The sequence below is a fragment of the Macrobrachium nipponense genome, chromosome 23, assembly GCF_015104395.2.
Source record: "Macrobrachium nipponense isolate FS-2020 chromosome 23, ASM1510439v2, whole genome shotgun sequence".
NCBI classification, from domain to species: Eukaryota; Metazoa; Arthropoda; class Malacostraca; order Decapoda; family Palaemonidae; genus Macrobrachium; species Macrobrachium nipponense.
In genome coordinates, this window is record NC_061090.1 from 41,710,910 (window position 1) to 41,734,091 (window position 23,182).

Genomic DNA, 23,182 nt, shown 5'->3' on the forward strand with positions numbered 1-23,182 from the left:
AACCACCCCTTATAAAAAATAATTACCCTGGCACTATTCCTGTCATATTGTTACTAAAGAATTATTCAAAATGTTTAAAGTAATGGTTTCGCTGTTTGATACGCATTCCCTGGATTAATTTTATTACTTTCATTATTCAGATCGTTATCATCGACGCGTCTTCTACTTTACAGTTATGCATAACTGAAACATATGATACTGCCTTATGTAGACTGTTTGTCTACACCAGTGATGTAAGAACTTTAGCATTCGAGTTTTTAGGTATTTTTTATTGTTTTCCCAAACCAAACTTGAATTCAAAACATCAACATATGTAACTTTACCTATTTCTGAGTATCTTATTTATATGTATTACGCATTTTCAACTGGATGGATCCGAGTTGATCCAAAATAAGCTCTGCACTACAGAATGTTCATCCACTGAGGGTATCAGAATCAAACAGACACACACCAATTGAAAAGGATCTGAATTATACAAAACTCTTTATTTTGTTATCGTATCTTTATAACAGAGGCAAAATTTGCTTACCTTACATATTTTTCACATTTCTATTGCCATTTTCCTATTCACAGTTTAAATAATTTCCACGTAGCTACATATTATCATTATTTCTTGCAGGTCTGTTCAATATATTCATAAAAAAAGTCATAGAATGACTGCTCTCTAGTACAGCAGCATTTGTAGACTTATAATTGTAGTTTTTTGTGTGTTGTTATATTTTGTGTCCGCATACATGTCAGCCCTTACGGAATATCCATAAATCATAAAGCTTCTCCCTCACTTGACCTACTTACAGACCGATACATATACCATACACATAATTAAAAACGAGTCCAAATTTTGCAGTTCCCTATTTGTTTCTAAAATGACGAATTAACGCATGGACTGAGACACGCTACAGGAAACAAAGACAATAACTGGTGTATGCATGCAATTTTCAAAACCTCGTTTCACATATGTACACGTATGGTAGAGTATTGAAAACACTGTGAATAAATTTAGCGTAATCCTCATTTTGTTGTGATTTCGAAGATCCAGAGGATTATCTAGGTATTTTATGAACGTTTCCTGGGGTTGATACGGATGGGCACCCGAAGGGATTGGCATGTATGTACTATATGGCAAATCATTTGAAGGTAAAACACACTGATGAAGATTTGGTTTTCAGTGTAACATTATGGTCATTCGAACAAATTAATTCCCCCGACATACGTATACAAAATGGGTATACATGCACTGGGTTGCCCGTACTATTCAAAAACTTGATACTCTAAAAAACGATTCAGATAAGAACATTAACACTTTAATAGAAAGATCTTTTTAATTTTTACCCGATAAATTGGTAAATTGTTTCTTGTTACTGTGCTCTCTCTCTCTCTCCCTCTCTGGCCTTTTTTTTTTAAGGAGGGAAAATGTTTGAAAATCAATCTGCTACATTTTTTCTTGAATCAAGCACAATGGCCATAGTATTCAGGGAGTGTGAGAAAGCCTCTGAGCAGAGAGGTTTAGCATACTACTAATGATTATTCGCTACGTTTATGGACAGCCTAAGTGTTTAGATTTTTTTTTCTGGATAGCCGTTAATTCATGCTTCACCAGTTAAAGTATAAATATGACAGTGATTAATGTTTTGTTCCTTCTTGGGGGTCATCGTCTTTTTAAGAAAATGGCTCTATTTTGAAGAATATATATATATATATTATATATATATATATATATATATATATATATATGTGTGTGTGTGTGTGTGTGTGTGTGTATGTGTGTGTGTGTGTGTGTGTATACAGAGAGAGAAGAGAGAGAGAGAATCTAATTAATACGACGGCAGGACCTGGTAAGTCTTCTGTCTTCCGTGACATCAAGAAGCCGCACTTCGACTCCCTCATCAGGCTTCTATGGACGTAAAAGATTTCCTTCGATCACAGACCCGCCCTATAAGGAAAATAATTAATAACGTAATCTTTTTATAAACTTCGAAATGATACGGTATGAAATAATTTAAAATATTTAAGAACGACAGTAGTATTTTTAATTCCTTTGAATTAGCTGAGCCAGCAAAAATGAACTTACCCGAATTGACACAAACCACTCAAATATTAGTCTTAGTTAATGTATCTTCTTTTCGCCTTTTTTCAAGGAATACGTTATGGCCGTCGGCCACTTCCAGCTGTTTATATTAATTTTACTCTCACTTCTGAAGTAGTGTTACCAGACAATCGCATCGTTCTGGCTCCATACTCGGTCGGTCAGTATAGTGGAACGGGTTATGGGAACTGTTTTGCCCATGGGGGACTGCCCACTAGTTTGGACAGGGCCTTACAAATCTATTTGTTGATGTCTCTCTTTTCATTCTAGATTTTATTGTAATGTAAAGTCTCATTTAGGCAAATAATACTTTCACTAGAAAATAGGTTCCAGTATCTGGTATAGTGAAGAAAAAGACTGTCAGACCAGCACCCACACCACAAAGACTTAAAGACCTGCTGGAAAACCATAAGGCCATTACCTTATCTCACCAACCCTAACCATAGTGGGAAAAAAGGCCTATGGTTATATATATATATATATATATATATATATATATATATGATATATATATTATATATACATATATACTATATAGATATTTTTATGTTATTAGCCTGAACTTCCATTAGGTGGCCTTGTTTTGGGGACTTCTTGTGTCCTAACTGGTGAACAGAAGACTTACCTTAATAAAAATGGATCTGACTACAATTACTGGGGCAGGTGGAATCAGAAAAGACTAAGAATGGGCTGAAGGCTTTACTTTAGCATAGGAAATTTCATATAAAAATGTAGGTTTTACTTTAACAGTAAATTATATTTACAATTTAACGCTTAGATCAGGAGATCTTGGAAGTTAATCAGACAGGCTAACATGCCTTTTACCATGGAAATAGCCACTTATTTTTACCCAACGGTCTCCCTTTTAAAGAGGATCATACCATAATTCTTCATTGTTTTCGAATTCTGTTAACTGTAATCACTTCTCAGGACGACCGTTGAGTAAACAAATAAGTGGCTATTTCCATGGTAAAAGGCACAAGACGAACTGGCTGTTACCATTGTTTAACATGCACCGTATGTGAATGGAAGACGTAAACAATTACGTGGGAAAAATATTAAATTCTATCTAATAGAGGTTTGCACTGAAGGTGCTAAAAATAACTCGATTCTGATGCGAATTAGCTTACGCCAATTTTACACACTGTGCTGACTCAGTCAGATTATTGTGAGAATACGCACTTTGAAAAGAAATTAGAATTCAGTATAAGAAAGAAGGAACACATGCCTGGATTGAAAATAACCTCAAATCAAGACTTTACCTTAGAGTGAATGGAGCGTAGTGTAGCCTGGTTGAGATGTACAAGGCGTGGAGGGAAACCTTAAGGGATAAATTGACTGGGGGCGGCCTTATGAAGGGCCACGTGGGACTGCTCAATGCAGGAGCTTCTAAAGGGATAATGCAACCAACAGGAGTTGTGGGGAGGTTCTGAGATCTTTGCCGACTGTACATCGCTTCTTATAACTTCGGGAGATTAATTTTCTGCTCTCGCAAGATCGTGGTGGCATCAATAACATTTTGCCTTAGGCGCCAACATGGTGGCAGGTTACATGTTTGTGATTTCATATTTTCTTTACCAAGAGCCAGTGTGGTTTTCCCAGTCTGGTGACGTCACACTCATTACAACCTTAAGGCAGGCTTTCGATTCTGGTGGCATTGTCTGAAAGGAGGATTTTCAAAGCAGTCACACTATCTCAGAGAGATGAATAGATTTACCAGTGTGTCAGTGTGGCAAGAAATGAGCTCTCTTATGTTTTAAAGCAAGATTGGAGGTTGAGGTGACATGCTAAGAGGGCTGCCGCTCTACTATTTATACATACATATATAAATTGTGAAGGCCAATATTAGTAGTGATCATGAGGGTCCATGTCCCATGCCCCACTTGGTGTTTTTCACACCACATGGAGCAACAAGATATCTGTTTTTTCTATTCAAGCATCCGACAGGAGTGAAACAGTGGATGCTAGTGGCCTCAGGAGAAGATACATCTCTATTATTTTGGGGTTGTTTTCCTCACAGCCATTCCCTAGAAGTTCTTCTGCTTAGCTGTAAATGCTTTGTATACCTGACAACTAGCACTCATTAAGACAACAATACCGGGCTTATGCCCCTAACTACTATTGGAGCGGTAATCCTAAGTAAAATAAAGAAAGAACGAAAAAAAAAAGAAGCGTCCCGACATATCTGACTGTTTTTGGCCTCAGGCGAGAGATAGGCTCACTGGTATTTCCTTACTCAGTGGGTTTACACCCCTTAACCGTTTTCCCTTGGGACATAGACTTTGACTATTCTTATAATAACACCTACAGTAGCGGGGTCCAGACAATGCAGATGAACATTGCGATGGCAGCTCATTTTAACTTGGCCTACTAAGCAGCGACCATTATCTTGTTCTTGAATTATCCTGAACTACCTCTGTCTTCTTTTCTCCTTTTCATCTTCATCGATATCCTCGCTATATCCTCGTCTTTATCAATAATTTGGTCCTTTGCTTTTTTATTATTCTGTGTAGTTAGCAGTCAACCTTGAATTGCTTTATCTCAGTCAGTTAACTCTGACCCAAAGATTGATATGAATATGATAATCGCAGGTTAGTGAAGATGAATGCATCGAAAACTCGTTCCTGGTTCTTTCTGCATCTATTCTACCGCCGTTATGCAAGCTGAGGATGATGTTTAATATCTCCTATTAATAAGCATATTGGATTTTAGAGGTATCTTTAACTCAAAATTTTTCATCTCTTTTTAAGGAAGTGAATCATAGTCTAATGTATAAGACATACATTATTTCTTCATAAAGTTGCTAAATGTTATCCCCGTCCATCCAGTTCCTACCTGTTTGTACGTAATATAGCCTACCTTTCTTAGAGGAGCAATTTACATCGACTAGTTTTTGGGTGGAATTGAGATTGCCGTGTCGTTGCCTCCCGGGAGAATCAGATCCGAGAATCTTCGAAATTAGAAACCGTACAAAATGAAAATGCTTTACGAATGTCTATAACAATCTTCACTTTTTAAAAATGTTTTCCCTATATTCATAAGCTATGGAATTCATTCCTTGCTTTTGTTGTCAGGATTCTAATCTTCATTTCACTACGAAACCATTCTCTTTCTTACTTTGTTCTCATGTCCAAAGGTGCCAAGGGCATGTCAGGTTGACGCCTTTTGGGCAGGAAAATGTACGCACTATTAACGAAAAAGTCAATAGTTTAACAATGGCACGAAATCATTAATAAGAAAGAATGTATCGATAGAAAAAATAAACTTAGATGGGGAGAACAGTTTCCTGCGAACCCACCCATTGTGCTTAGTGCGAAAAGCAGTACCTTACCACGTCTCCCTTATCTTCAAACAATCGGATCATGGAGCTGTATCATATCTCTCCAAAACACATTTATATTATATGTCTTCTCTTTCCACATTGCTATCGTATTTGTCTTTCTCTCCCGTTCCAGAACATCGAGCAAATCTCTTTATATAATGACTATTTTTATCTCCGATAAATGGCTGCTATAGCCAGGCAATTGATATGTTGTTAGCTACCCAGGTGACACTTATCATCATTCTACTACTCCATTCCAGACATTGTATTTACCAAATATAATCTATCACATATGAGTATAATCTGCTATAAGAGAACAATTCATACGACCAAACAGAATTAATAATGCCTAGGGACCTAGACACTTCAACCTTATTGGTATGCAACTGTCTCTTTTCTGTAGAAAAAAACATTCAGAAGAATGCATTCAAAGGGAACGTAATTTTACAGAGTAATAAAAGGGACAATAACAGTACTAAAAAAGTCATGAAATTCTCATACAAACGTTGTTTTGAAAAAGGAACAGAAAAAGGGTCATAACATTGTTATTGGCAATCCTAAAGCTATCAATAGAACATTCATTTTCTTGAATAGCAATAATATGAAAAATGGGCACAAAAACCGACAGATAAGGTGAATTTCTGAAATACCTTGTAGATAATAAGCGTGATATATAAAAGTTCAAGCTATTTCATTACGTCATGATAACGATAAATACTACTGAGGAGTAAAGCAAGAATAAAATACCAGTATCATAATTTTTGTATATATACCAATAAGGTGCAAAGTATTAATATATCATGAACCTAATAAACCTAATTTCACCAATTAAAATTTATCTGTATTTGATATAAAAAATTGACAAAGCATTTTGTCTGGTGGTTGAAATTTTGTATTGAGTATGACAGAGAATGTTAATTTTGATTATGATAAGCACTGATATTTGATAATGTTGTTTTTATATTTTGAAGGAAGCCTTTATTTTTCATTAGAATTACATATTATTACCTGTTACTTATTGTGCATCATCTTCATAATCAAATATAAAGCAGACGGATGGATATAGCAATATTGCCAAGTATCAACTCGGAAAATGAATAATATCAACGAACGGTCAGGCTGGTTCAAGTAAGAAGTAGATTTTTGAAATCTTCAGTATATTTCAGTATAGATATATTTGTCAAACCTTACTGACATAGAACTCTAATAAACGGACCTAGCTCCTGGATTTATATATATATATATATATATATATATATATATATATAATATATATAGATATATATATATATATACATATATATATATATATATATATATATATATATATATATATATATATAAACATTTGTCAACCCTTACTGACTCAGACACTCAAATAAACGTGCCTAGCTCCTGTGTGTGTGTATATATATATATATATATATATATATATCTATATATATATATATATATATATATAGTATATACATATATATACATATATATATACCATATACATATGCATGTATATATCTGTATATATATGTATATTATATATATATATATATATATTATATATATAGATATATATATATATATATATATATATATATATATATATATATTATATATATATATATATATATATATATATACACATACATACATCATATATATACATACATACATACATATATACATCTATATATATATATATATATATATATATATATATATATATATATATGTATATATATATAAATAAATAATTATCACATCACCGTGATTCATATATATCATTCGAGCTACAAATGTCCTTTAGTCTCTAATTCGCTCTACCTTGGAATTGATATATTTTCATATATGTACCGAAGGGGATTTTTAGTTGATAATAATTTCGTCCCCTCATGGGATCGAACCACCGTCGAGTGGACGGGAACGAAATCAGGACGGACAGTGTCGTTATCAAGTCGGCCAACAGAGAGGCTGTAAGTTTATATCGATTCTGACCTTATAAATCACTGTCGATCTCGGTGTTTTCGTAATTAGAATCGATATGAAACCACCACTACCATGTTAGCCAATTCGAACGTTTAACTCACGTAGCCTTGTTATGAATAATTATCACATCACCGTGATTAATATATATCGATTCTGACCTTACAAATCACTGTTGTACTCGGTGTTTTCGTAATTAGAATCAACATACCTCCGACTGTTGTAGTTTAAATTTCTGACGTCCATATAAATTGTAATAGAATTATTAAAACTGGCATGATGCAAAAGAATCAGCAGCTCACCAGTATCATTCGCTCTTGCACTAATGATGTGGCTGGAGTTTAGGCTGTGAATATGCTTCACATGCTGCATCATCCTTATATCAGCTTCATTGGGGAAATCACAAGTGGCTAATGCTCTTTCTTTGTCATGTGTCCATCCTCAACAGAATACAGGAAGCACTTGTCATCAATATCCCAAAATAGTTCCTTATTGGTCAACATATCACAGTACTGATCATCACACCACTGCTTAGTTAAGAAGCGGAGAAGGGTTAAAGCTAAGTACACCTTAGTTTAACCAGACCACTGAGCTGATTAACAGCTCTCCTATGGATTATATTTTTTTTTTACAGTGCTAGGAACCAATTGGTTACTTAGCAATGGGACCCACAAATTATTGTGGGATCCGAACCACATTATATCGAGAACTGAATTTTTAATCACCAGATAAATCCGGGTTGCCAAAGTGATAGGCAGGTAAGCAACCCACTCATCCAATGCGGAACTGATGCCTTGAAGGAAGAAGATGAGAAGGCTGCAGAGAAATTCCTTAACGTAGTCTGCTCACCACAGGCGACGTTGAAACCAGCTACTGAACTACAATCACTGAAGACTTTGGTTCACCTGTCTTGTTCTAGCCCCTTAATACTTGTTCCTGAGCATGTGTCACTGACAGAATGAAACCCTGTTGCAGATGTTATGCAGATATTTGTTAATATACATGTAGCTACATCTTCGAATTTAACAGGCAGGTTAGTCAAACATCTGATAACAAAGATTACTTAGACATACACAGATTCAGGTGTTGTACTTTTAACTTTTCTTTCCAATTTGTGCAGAGGTATAGACTACAGTATACCTCATTGAACTAACTACATTTCCAAGACACAAAGGAACAGGAGTCAAGGGATATCTGAACACAGTTGGTAAGTCAATACGAGTTGTCACAGCAAAAAAAACTAGTCGCCCAAACAGTTCTCGCGTTCCTTTCACCTTTCCTTTTACAGCATCATGAGAGAAGTGTTTAACTACATTCCTGGGGATTGGGGCCTCAAACCTGCAACTGGAAGTCAAGCAATCTGTTTTGAACTCGGTCTACATCTCGTCAATCCTCTGCACTTGTAGAAGCTCGCTTGTGACTTCTTCAGATGCAGCTTTCCAATTCCCGTGGAATACGAAAAAGGAATTCTTAATAGGATTTGCAAATGGATTAATGGTTGTGTCCATAGTATTGAGGATTTTTAAAAAAATCTGATGCATCTCTCTTGATTCTTGATGATTTCAGTCCTCGGGCTGGTTCATCAAGTTGAGCTAATCCTGCTTGCGCCACGATCTTCCAACAAGAGCACTTCTTGTTGATCTAAGGATGTTCCACCTCTTACCTGCACCAAAATTCTGAGTCATCGATGCTATTCCTGTCAGTCTTGACGCAGCATCTGCATTTATAGTCTGTTCCAATATAAACCCAACATCATAACGACTGAATGCTTTTAATGTTTGTGTAATGCTAAAAGACCCACTTTTCAACTGAACTTTCTAGCCTGGGTGAGTGCCCTCAATATTCGACAACTTCATGATGACCAGTTGCAAATTACATGGGAATCAGCACAATAATGATTATTCATAGCAATACAGACATATATATGATAGAGTTTATGACCTTTCATCAGGCACATAAGAAAACAACACAAACATCATACAAGCTGCTAAAATAGAATTTAATTTGGAAGTTCAGTGCATTATCAGTGGTGTTAATCATGTCAATGAAATGAGCATTTCTCTTGTTAAGATGCAAAACCAGGTTATACAGAGAAAACGGTCAGGCTGCGGCGAGTAAGAAGTTGATTTTTGAAAGCTGCACAAAATTTCAGTCTAGAAACAATTGTCAAACTGTAGAACGATGGGAGAAACTGTATAAGAATACACGGAAATTAAAAGGAGACACTACCTACAGTGTATAACGTAAACCGACATTTGAGCGTAAGACAATTAAGCGCTGAAACAATTGAGCGCCGACACTTGAGCGTCAGAAATGCAAAATTATGCTGAGATTTCATAATAACATAATAATTGTCAGTATAAATAATTTCTTAGAGGGGTGTCATCGGGCAATGCAGATGTCAATAGGGCATATGCATACTACAATTTACAAATTCATAGATATTTCAAGACTAGAACAAAATCCTACATCGAATAAAATGATCAAAAGAGATGCTTGGCGGCTTGAAAGTGCAGAACATAGCCAATATGCAAGAGTAAATAAGGCCATATCAAAAATTGTTAGCGAACATTCTGCAAGAGACCCACTATGAATTATTATCTTCGGTCAATATCTTTTAATTTTACCCTGCAGAAATATTTAAATAAGATATTTATTTATGTACATCAATTTTATAGATTTCATATATTTACGCCATAAATAAAAATTAAAGCTGTCACACTTCTGCTTTTGAATTATATGAATCATTTTTAGATATTTTATATTTGCATCTCATAACAAATGAAATCTAAAACTAACATTTTTGTTTCTTGTTTTTCCTTTCCATAAAAAGTAGTCTATAACCAGCATTAGTTAATTTCAAAATTGTTTAACAATGTCTAGAAAATGCAAGATATCAAAACTTCTTGTAACCAAAAAATAAAACACCTCAATAGGGACAGTATAAAAACCGTAGAAAAGTTAGTTATATAATCGGTGCAAAGCTAGGATCAAATCTAGGTATAAATTTGCATTTCTGACGCTCATGTGTTGGCGCTCAACACCCCCTCTACTCTCTCTCTCTCTCTCTCTCTCTCTCTCTCTCACATCCATTCTACTCTCTCTTTCTCTTTCTCCTCCTTGACGGCCATTCTACTCGCTCTCTCTCTCTCTCCTGTTAAGATAGTTGCTTCAATTACATTACGCAGCATTTTTGATATTTTATATTTCATCTCTTTTCACACCATTCCTATCTGGGTTGAACTTGGACTTGAAAGGGCATAGGGAGTATCATTATTCATCTCAGCGACGTTGAAAACTATGGATTAGACACTAATATCTGTCATTTTTAACCCATTCTCAACTGCCACTGAACTTGGACTTGAAATGCATTCAAAATGTCACCATTCATCTCAGTGACCTCAAAAGCCATGGATTAGATGCTACCATCTGACGTTTTCGGCTATTATTACATGGCACCCCCTTCCCACCCAAACTCCCTTTGGTGCCATAGATGTTTTACCCCCACAGTATTCTTTTCCAGGTAGTAAGCAATGTGTATACCAAAATGAGTTATGACACATTCATAGAGTTTATTTAGTTACTAAGTCTACAGGCAGAACCAGCCCTGTTTCAGGGAAGCCGTTTCCACCGTTAGCCCCTTTGGTGCCTTTTGGTGCTAAGGATGTATTTCCCCGCTAGTACTTTCTCAAGACAGGAAGTCATATGTATACCAAGTTTGGTTGAAATTGCTCATTCCGTTTCAGAGTTATGCTAGAACATACACACATAAATACATCCATTTTTACATATATATAGATGAATGAGGCAGTATCAATTGTGCTGAATCTTCTGGAGCCTCCTTACTTATCGACAAAGTATTGTAAGAATAAAAGTACGTGCAATATATATATATATATATATATATATATATATATATATATATATATATATATATTTTAAAAAATCACAGTAGATGCACTGACTTCATAAATAAGCGAATTATTGGGCTAATATCGAATGCATTATTCGTACATATGAGAGATTTAGACCATCCTATTAACTGGAGTCAAGCAAGAGCCTTAATCCCATGTAATGACACAGTGAAAAGGAATATCATTGAATCTTGTTTCATCAAGTCAAATAATAGAAATGTTCCAAATTTAAGTCTTGGTTTATTTAAACTTGATGCTTTCATAATGAAAACAGTTGTAGCTAAATATAAGCAACAAAATTAATATATTAAGTTTTTACATCTTTTGGACTGTAAAGAAACTTTGTAATTTCGGTTAGGGTCAATCTGTTTAGGTTTGTGACCAAGTGATATCCGATAATCCTGGATTATCTCTGTTATTTTTTACCCTTTTGACAATTAACCATCTGGTATTCTTGATCTTGTGTTGTACCTCACACCTTTCTCTCCAATTGTACTTCATTAACTCCTTAACAATGTCTGAGTAAAGACGAAAGCGCTTGGATTTCTGACTATCATTTTCCTGTGGAATTCGCTTTTATATATATATATATATATATATATATATATATATATATATATATATATATATATATATATATATATATATCATACTATATATGAAATTATATGTGCGTGTAAATATATACATATACGCATATGTATATATAGATATCTATACATATATATGGTATGTATACATATATATTATAATCTTATTAATCTATAGTAATATCACTATGCTACAAAAAGAAAGATGTTATGTAAGTGAAATAACACGGCAAGATAACGTTAAAAGGAAGCGAAGAAAAATGAGTGAACAAAAGGCAGGATAATCAGACCCAAAGTGGTTCAGACATTTCCATATCATCAAATAACATACTAGAGAGCTTTAGCGCTATTAATACGGTGATTTTATATGCTCGTTAATATTCACGATATGTAAATTCACTTAGGTCTACAGGTAATTGGTGTTTGGTTGGTAATTCCACAAGTTGACCATCATTTTGGACTGTAAGAGAGTAAAATCTCATTAACTCAATTTCCTAGCGGATAGATGAAGACAAGAATATTACGATGCCAAAACCCTGCCAAAACTGGTAAACATTCTTAAATGGGCTCGTGTTATAAACAGGACAATTTGTGATGGTATATTAAACACTCCGGAAAAGGTAGCTGCTTCCTACGACATTGTTTGATGAATTCAGTTTAATCCGTTTAAAAAAAAAACGACAGATAAAAGATGCTGAAAAGCAGAGTATTTCTAAAAGCTAAAATCTATTTCATCCACCATCAATAGTCTCTTATACCAGGCATGAAAAAAAGTCAGTTTTCTCTTTTTCTGTTACTCGTATTGCCAAAGATAATATAATAGATACCGCCAAAAATTTATTTCTTTTTTAGTCAGGAGTTAAAAAGCCATTAGCTATTATCATTCACATGAAATGCATTAGAAAACAATTCTGTTTCCTATCAGCGTAGCACAGCTTATTTTACTCTAGCAGTTTTATATAACGACCAGCACACAATAGTGATAATGATGATGCAAATGAATGAAAAGTAATAACAAGTCCCTCATGATTTCGGTTACTCAGCTTCTTCAAGGGGCGCATTTTTCTCCTTTGAAAAACGCAATTAATCGTAGAGGATACACTTACTTCAAGTTTCAATGTGCGTCCTTTTGTAGTATTATCACGCTATCGACACTTTTGCTAACCTTTTAATTGTTAAGGGATTAACTTTAAAAATAAGAATTCTATTAACACTTATCGTTTTGCAGTCGTTCGAGATTTGCGTTAACATCCGTTTATTTTTATTTACACAGCTTACAGACAACTTTATTTATGTATGCTAGGATTCACAAAACGCGTTTATTCATCAGACCCACGTAAGTAAAGGAAAAGATCTCTGCAAAGACAGAATGAGTCTGAAATTCGACATTTTGTAATGCGCGCCTGCCCGCGCCCTTCCTGTTCCTTCTATCGCCAACGAATTGAGAGCTTCATTATTGTGGCCTGCTAACCTATGTACGGGTCAAAGTGTGTCCAATGTCATGCCGGGCTACCGATGCCTCCAATTTTATTCCGACTGGCTGCCGAACCACTAAAATGAATGCTCAAATTCGCTGGCCTCGGCAATAGTAAGTACTTAAGCGGTATTCCTAAAATGCCAGAGGTCATCTTTTTTCCGAAACTTCTCGCCTGCCTCTATACCAAAAGGGGATATCAAACAATGTTTTACCTATACCGTGGCTTTGAGTTCCCTTGGTTTAGCACAGTTTTCTGTTAGTTTTTTTTTATCACTTGCCTATGTTTTCCATTCTTATCGGGCAATTTTCTTATATTGTTTACGTGCATCTGCATTCACCTAGTTTCAATGTTTTTCTTTTTCTATTATCTCTTCTATATCAGTACGCTGGCAAGATTCCCTGTCCGGTCAGTTGTCACTGGGCTTTTCCATGAGAGCGTGAAGACATATGATAATAAAATACAGTAATGGTAATGACAGTAACTAGAGAATACATTAAAATATCCAGTTATGAATGTTAGGTCAGCAAAATCCACCTAGGTGTCGGATGTTTCCGGCTGAATTGCTCTTTTTTTAACGTTGAAATATTCCTACAACTACTGTAATACATAAAAGAAAAAAAAAATGTAAAGCAGTCAGTTCAGGGGTTTCCACCTGACCAGCTTGTAACTTTCATTGTTTTTTTTTTTCTCTCTCTCTCTCTTGTGGAAGAAATGTGACACACATAGTGCTTTGGTGGTTTTATTTTATGAATTTGTTAGTTTCTGAGGGTATGGACCGGCGAAAAAAATAATTGCTATTTTTCAGTCTTTGATTATTCATGATAAACTAATGATAAACTAAGCTCAATTTTGATAATACATAATTTATTCAAGGTCCAATTTCGGAGAAGATTAAGAATTAGAACATAACAAATGAAAATATAACGTCCTATTTTCGTAGCTTATAACTAAAAATTAAAAGAAAAAGGAATATCCGTCGTCTGCTTTTATCTTAAACACTACTCTGATCACAAAGACACCTCAGTCGTACGTGGCAACCTTGCAGCCATAAATTCAGACTATACCTTTCATTTAGAACCTTTTTATTCGCGTTTCTGGTATTAATAGTAGAGCACTCACCTGTCCTCCCAATTGCTGGCAACTGGGATTTCTTGGAGGCATTACATTACTAACCTGTGGAAGAGAGAGAGAGAGAATAACTCAGAGTTCACGTACAGTTTCTACAAATGAAAAAAAAATTCTATTTACGTATTTATTCCATCACTGTTGAAATTTTCAGATTTCCTTTCTTAGAAATAAAGGCAATCAAAAAGTTCTTGAACAGAGAGAGAGAGAGAGAGAGAGAGAGAGAGAGAGAGAGAGAGAGAGAGAGAGAGAGAGAGAGAGAGAGATTGTTTGGAAAATAATAATCATAGCATGACTGTACTGATCTTATTTCTCCTAATTGGGAGGAAGATTGACTATATGCAACACAAGAGAAAATAAGAAGGTTTTACACGTCCGGTAAAATAAATATTCTAATGTCATCCTAATGAGAAACGCTCTACACGTGTAATATTCTTGAATATTACAATTGCATGACGTGGAAACGAAGGAAATGATGAACAAGAAAAAAAAAAGAAAATGCAAAGAAATCTTTGCGAGGATATTATCTATACATAAATCTTATGCATATAGCTATACCGATTTTACATATGCATATATACATGCATACATGCATATATAACACACACACACACACACACACCACACACATATATATATATATATATATATATATATATATATATAATATATATATATCATAAAGAAGATGCACCCAAAAAAAAAAAGTCCAGAAAGAAGAAAAATCACAAAAGGGAATTCTTTTACCCATGCTAAAAAAAAGCAAAAGAAAAAGTCCTAAACAATTTCGGTAATGGACTGAGGCTGGAAGATCTATAGGACCAGAAATAGTTCTGGCCCTGACCGAAAGCCAGAGAGAGTCATTGGGATGGAAATAAATCTCGAGTGTATTCATCAAGGCCATTGGACTGATTCCACTAAACTGGGATTGCTTGAGAATAGATTTTTTTTTCTTTTAGCTTTTAATTTCCTTCAGAAGGGAGGAAGAGGAAAGGACGAATACCTAAGTACTCGCATGAAAATCCCACTTGCACAATTATGCAGTCTTATTTTCTTTCAGATATTTCTCGAAAATGATTTTCTGAAAATAAATAGGAGTTGTATAACGGAATTATGATATCGTCAAGGCTGTCTGTTCTCATGTCATTCTGTCTAAGGTCACTATAAATTGTATTCGAGTATGAATTGACGCTTAATGAAGAGATAACGTATTGCGCATAGAAAGACAAGACAAGAAAAGAAAAGAAAAGTAAAGAAAAGAAAAGAAACGGGAGTCTTGCAGTATTGTTACCGTTATGGTGTTTTTCTAAAGTAAAGTCTTTCGTCAAGAGAGAGAGGCTAACATTTTCTTCTCCCTTTCTTTTATCCAATCGAAGAAGAGGTTAACTTGAACCATTTCATTTTAGCGGGTTTTACTTACCGAAACTTAGCTGAATCATACAAGTTTTAAAAAACTAAATCATTTCAGCCACATTTACTCTCAGTTTTACTCATGTTTTTATGTCAAAATACAGGTTAATATCCCAGCTCAGTGAAATATGAGATCCAGTCAACAGAAAAAATTTCAAATGATATCATACTTGCTTAGAAGTGGCTGTAACAAACCCTATGGTAATGAAATGATAGCAAGAACTATTGCTTCTCTGTTCATTGACAATAAATATTGCTACCACATCTCCAAAAATGGCTAATCATAAACAGTTTCTGAACACAAAGTCACCTACCACTGAATATATTTTTTGAATACTAGAAAAAAAAAAAACATGAAGTAGTTTTGGAGATACAGAAGAAACCCTTTCCAAACTCCCCCACTGTAGTCGAGCCATTCGCTCCCTGATTATTGTGCATTATTATTATCGGATGCTCCCACGGATTACGAAAACTCATACAAAATGCAGTATCCAGCCACTCAGGCACAAGCAGCTAAATTGAAACTCGGTTCCTACGAATTAAGATCGATTAAACTCCCTGAATATGACCTTCTATGTTTTATCAATATACATCCGAAATGGAAGAATTTGCAAAAGAATAAAGGTAGGGACGGGGAACTGCTGGAGCCTTTTCGCTCTTCAAGATAAAAGCGAGTTATGAAAGACAAATGGAAGACGGTAGGCCTGCTCTTTGAATTTGGACACCTATTCAGACCCCTTATCAATGTTTGCGGTGATCGAAATGAAAAACGTTTTTGCTAAGTTTGAATAAAATCTTAAGGGAAGGTCAACACACAGGTGAAGCTTGATTTCCACCGGTTAGTTGTGCTGATGATTGACAATAAAGCAATTAGATATATACGAGCAAAATCTTGACGTGCAAAATCTAAATGTTGAGGCAAGAATAACGTTTATTTGTGATTATTTGGTCTTGAATTATGTAGCATGTCTTGATAAGTAAAAACTGTTTAAAATTCTAAATGAATTCATTATACTATGTTTTCTTAACAGACAAGTAGATTAAAAGTAGGAATTTCCGAAAAAAAACAAGCAAAATGTTTATATGTGGTTGAAGAGAGAGAGAGAGAGAGAGAGAGAGAAGAGGAAGAGAGCGAGAGAGAGGAGATTTGAGAGAGAGAGAGAGAGAATTTAGATGAGTTTAAGTCTGGAACATTGTACAACTTGTACAGAATATCGATGTGATGCCAAGTTATGCTGAAGCAGTTTTTTTTTTTTTTTTTTTTTAAATTCTATTGTGTAGGCTGCCCTATTTTTCATCCCAATTATTAGACAGGATTTAAAGAAACTTTTGCATCCACCGCACAGGACGGGGAATCTGATTCCCCCCATCTAACTCATGGCTGAAGTATGGAGACCTAACACCGAAGGCTATAAATAGCCGAGAAAACTTAAACAAATGGACATCCAAACATTCACAGGAATCTTTCAAGCAGTCATAGAAATGAGAGGCTTTATTTCTGATGTTTCACTCATTTCAGTCGATTTGATGACATATTACCTCCGTTTCTCTTTCTTTTCAACTTATTCAAATATAAAGAAGTTCTCCATCATCAGAGTAAATGTGTTCGTAACTTGAAATATGTCTGCCAAACCAAATACATAATAGAAACTCTAATGATTAATTATATTATAAGGAAATGCAACTCAGATTGCATTTGCTGTTATCAATTGATCCAGACTAAAAGATAACGTACAGGAATAAAAACTAATGAATACATCATTTAGATTCCTAAGCAAACTTTATCATGAAGAACTGCAGGGGAACATCTCTATAAAGTGTAACCTTCAGGAAAGATTGAGGAGAAAAATCTTACAAAGGTTAATTCAAAAGAGAACAGATAAAGGCAATTCTATGAAATAATCCCGGAAGCCTTGGAATTAATCAGCTACGGCAATGTCAGTAAACTTGTTTGTTTTTTCAAGCTGTCATTCATTTGACGATATTAACTTTATAGAAAAAGTACACAAATGAAAATGAATAAAGTCCAAAACTAAACTACCTAAGTTTTCCCTTTACATTAGGTATTAGTTCTTCCATGGAGATGGGGAACAATGTGAGAGGAAGATTTACAGATTTCTAAGAGCTCTTTTGTCTAGATATGACAGTTTTGATGAACGCAATCGAAAGAGAATTTCCCATCTTAATTCAATATTAACTATCCTATATATACCTTAAAGGCCAAGCAGCGTTCTACTATATATATATATATATATATATATATATATATATATATATATATATATATATACATATATATATATATATATATATATATATATATATATATATATATATATATATATATATATATATAAGAGAGAGAGAGAGAGAGAGAGAGAGAGAGAGAGAGAGAGAGAGAGAGAGAATATTAAGGTCCCATGAAATTGAGTTTCACAGGAATTAAATAGCGCAAAAGCAATGAGCAGGAAGTGGAAAATTAAGGACCTTCTATGAAATAGCACATATTAATTTACACCAACACAACTTTGTAATTTGATAATATGTTTGCAACTATGGTTGCTAATCCAATAAAAATCCGAAATTTTACAGAAGGCAAGGTGCCAATGTAAATTACAACTAATCAGGTCAAACATGAAAAACATAGGGAAACGAAGAAAAAACGAGAGAGAGAGAGAGAGAGAGAGAGAGAGAGAGAGAGAGAGAGAGAGAAAGAAAAAACTTAACGACACTCTAAGTAATTACACTTAAACTAATGACAGTCAAACTCTTGCAAACAGCAAAGACGTCTCAAGAAATTTAATTAAACAGGAGACCAGGGCAATAATTCCGACTATTTCAGTAATGAGGAAAACTGTTCCAACCCAACAATCAACTTCGCCCATTATGTAAATACTAACAACTTGGTGGCAACAAAATGGTAAAACTCGCAACAATTAAAGCTGAAAGTCCCATTGGATTCTTTGGCTTTTCTCGCACGAATGTGTCGTCGGCTTTCTTTTGATCTCTAACTGCTTAAGGAAATTCCCCTAGGAATATTGTATTGAGTTTATCAATGAGAGCAATTTTCGGGGAATAAGTAGAAAACTGCGTAATTGCTTCTTACTCCCCGTTTCGCTAACTTAGAGAGAGAGAGAGAGAGAGAGAGAGAGAGAGAGAGAGAGAGAGAGAGAGAGAGAGACTAAGGGTTATGCGTATCCCATCTTCGGAATTCTCAGAGCAATACTGTTCCTTGCACCCTAATATGCACAATACAGCCTTCTGAATTTTTTTTTCTTTTTTTCTTTTTAGTTTTTGCCCTTGCAATAACATCTGGATTACTTACCAATTCTAACGTAACCGCATTCTAAAGAGAGAGAGAGAGAGAGAGAGAGAGAGAGAGAGAGAGAGAGAGAGAGAGAGAGAGAGAGAACGTGGATCTTTTAATGTTTAGTCTAGTAAGAAATTGCAGACAGAGTAATGCATAATTGGGAAAAGACACCTGTTTTTTGCTAAGAATCATCGGGAGAAACATTCACAGCACATATCTAAAAGGCCTCAGCGAAATTTCGTCACTGTTCTTCCTTTCTGTTCCAGAAATCTGCACTCATCACCAACCTCCCAGCTCACTTTCTCAATAATTTATTCAGTGTACAGAAAGGAAAAGCACTTTGTACAGACTGTTAAATTATGTGCCAATATTAAAATTTATAAGCATATATATCTCTCTAATAACCGATACAGTATTTGCATTCATCTTTTTACTAATTTGTCCATTGTTTGCTTATATCACATGACAGTAAGTCTGTCTTTTCATACGAGGCAGCCTAATGATTGTGGAAGGACAAAGGAATGCTCACTGGAAATGAATAGCATGAATAATTCGTCAAGCCAGTTAACGTGCGACTTCGTGACGTTCACAAATGGAAAGCGAAGAAGTACAACAAGCTCCAGGAAATAAAATGGAAATTGTTTTGGGTAAATGCACTTTCAGTTACGAAAGTAATAAATTTACAACGACGTTAACTTATATTCACACAATTAAACATTTATATAAGTGTATGTACGTATATATACTCTGTATATGTATGTATTTATATACATACATATGCATATGCTTAAATCATTACAGTAAATGCACGTGAATACATTATATAAGCAAATATCACAAGAAAATACATCTATAACCTTACCACTAATTTTATCTGAGCGACATTTTAATGCCTTCAAATACCAAACCAAAAATTATCATCTAATGCATTATACCTTGATAATAACTTACACCTGAAAGACACTACATATATTAATGCAGAAGCCCTGACGAGGATTCCAACGTCTGCCTTTTACAGTTGGAACTCAGGTGACAGTGACTGAAAGCTCTCCCGCCTCAAGAGCGAAGGACTGAAGTCCACTTAGTTATGCGCATTCCTATCGAATTCATGGTCTGCACTTAGTGTATAAATCAACCCATATCCACAACGATAATAGATTGCTATATATGTATATATATCCACGATAGCTTTGTCTCTATTTCAAGTATGGCGCATTTAAACTATCATATATTAACTCACTAATAACCAAAAAACATCAAATTCCTTCTAAATTAGGAATGATTTAGAGAGGCCCAGGCCAGGATACAAAACCTTGAGCATCATGATGGTGATGGGTCGAGTTTGCACAAAAGAGTCGAAATTAGTTTGATATATTTTGATGACTGAAAGCACTGAATTACTGTCACTAATTTCAAACCCTAAAAGACATAAGTTCGAATACTGGCCACGATGCAAGTTATTACAAATCTCACATAAAACACACACACACACGCATATATATATATATATATATATATATATATATATATATATATATATATATATATATATATATATATATATATATATATATATTCCATAAAATTTCCTTACATGCCTTTCCATTCAAGACAGCGCGGCGTAGTTCCAGAAGGTGAGCTGGGGGCTGTTCCTGGCACGTCCACTAGGTGCCAGCCCCAACCTCTGTTCCGTCCTGGATGGGAACGCGACACCCGCCCCTTCAATTGGACTAACTATCGGGTACCTGATCTTGAGCCAACATCGGTGAAGGGAATGTGATGACTACAGTACAACAGATTTCAAAATTCCAGTGACAGACGGGTCTTAATTAATTACCGAGAAAAAATGATTGAGAGATACGATGAAAGGGATAATAAAAAATAAACATTAGATGAAATCCTTAATGGTTAACTAGACTGTGATTCGAAAAGAACCAGAAGTCAGTTCGTCAGTTAATGACGCTCAATTCATTCCAGCATGTTAGAATATAAGAATAAATGCAAAATAAAACGATACTTGATAATGCGGAACATAGGGAAGTACAAAAAATTCAGAATCGTGGAAAAATATACTAACTCTTCAACTAAAATCACCTGGAAATGTACGAGAACTGATACAGACATTCTGCAAAACCGGAAACCTTCAAAATATAATGTACGATACCAAGAATATCCCTCATTTGACAAGTTCTAATAGGAGATAAATTACAGAACCCGAAAAAAAATCGATCATTCTTATGAAGAGAAATCTTGCTTTCTCAGTGGTTACTAAATAATAAAAGAATTCGCTGCAACAGGGCACAAAAGGTCATTGACATAATATCTGATATGGCGTTATAATATTAAATAAGCTCTAAAACATCACTCGAAACCAAAAGCTCTAAATGGACTTGCAAAGAATTATCGTTATTTCATAAGAAAAAAGCTTAAATGCAAAATAGGAAGTATATTGCTTATGTATCTATAAACTATATTGACACAAATGCAAGAAACTGTTGGACAGCCCCAAAAAATAGGATGGAAACTTACATTTTTTATGACCTCCATAAACAACTGGAATAGAAACTAAGTCTGAATCGCTTCAAAAACGACAAAAATAGTCCGGCGCACGGAACGTCAAGAGAATCACTTTATAAATACAATTGCTGGAATTAATGGAATCCATTAAAGTGGCATCAGGATGCGGTCAATATAAGAAGGCTGCCGCTGTCGTCCCTCCCTCTCCCCTCCCTCAGAGGGATCCCCACCCCTGCCCTCACCCTGGAGTGGAGGAGGAAGAGAAGAGACGGGGGAGGGAACTGACGGCGAGGGGGTGGAGGAGCCGTCATTTTTAGACATGTCTGTCACGTCACAGGAATCTGTCTCTTACCCCCCCCCCACCCGCTTCTCCTCATCCAAGAATGCCGCCATTTAAATGGATCCTGGCCGGCAGTAAAGGGATATTTCGGCAGCTGGTCTGCACCCAGCTAAATCCACCATTCTCCCCACCCTCCCCCATCTCTCTCTCTCTCTCTTCTCTCTCTCTCTTTCTTATTTTCTACTTTCAACCCACAAAATATACACGTATACAAAGGAAGCATGTATGAAACCAATACCTTTATAAAAGGCACCTTACTGTCTGTCTTTCTGTTTTACTTCCTCTTGGACTAAGTGAAATTTATTACACGATAAAAAAAAAGGATAAAATCTGAAAAGGACAGATCACGATAATAAGTCTCATATAAAACAGAGAGAGAGAGAGAGAGAGAGAGAGAGAGAGAGAGAGGAGAGTGTTTTAGTTTTAATTGACCCAAGCTTAATATTGCAGGGCCTTTAATGGAATGCTCAGCTCCCAGGGGGCCCTACTCACTTTAACAGATCGAGTGACCCCAAACTGGCCTATACAGTATTCAGAAAATGAGTGCAGTAAAGCAATCATATTGATAAGACTCAACATCATGTTAAGTGAAATATGCAAAGCCCTGCAACGACAGCCTCTCTTCATAATTCAAGGACAATCAACGACGTCCTTCATCGTGGACGATTTTACGCGAAAAAAAAAGCTAGTAAATAAATGCATGTTGAAATTAAACAAAATAAAATATATGCCCTGTAGCCAAATGAAGAGCAAAGAGCAAATCCGGTCGCAAATGAAAATTCCATTCTGATATCCTTCATTCTGCAATTCTACGAGCTAGGTAAACCTAAAACACAAGAACACGCACACACACACACATACATATAGTATACTACACATGAAAAACACGGATAGACATAATGGTTACCGCACACATAAAACACACCCACACAAGTTCAAATATATATGTATATATATATATATATATATATATATATATATATATATATATATCTATATATATATATATATATATATATATATATATATATATATATATACACACACACAAACATATATATAAATATATGGTTATACGTTTATTCACAGAGCCTTGAATAGCGAAAAGGA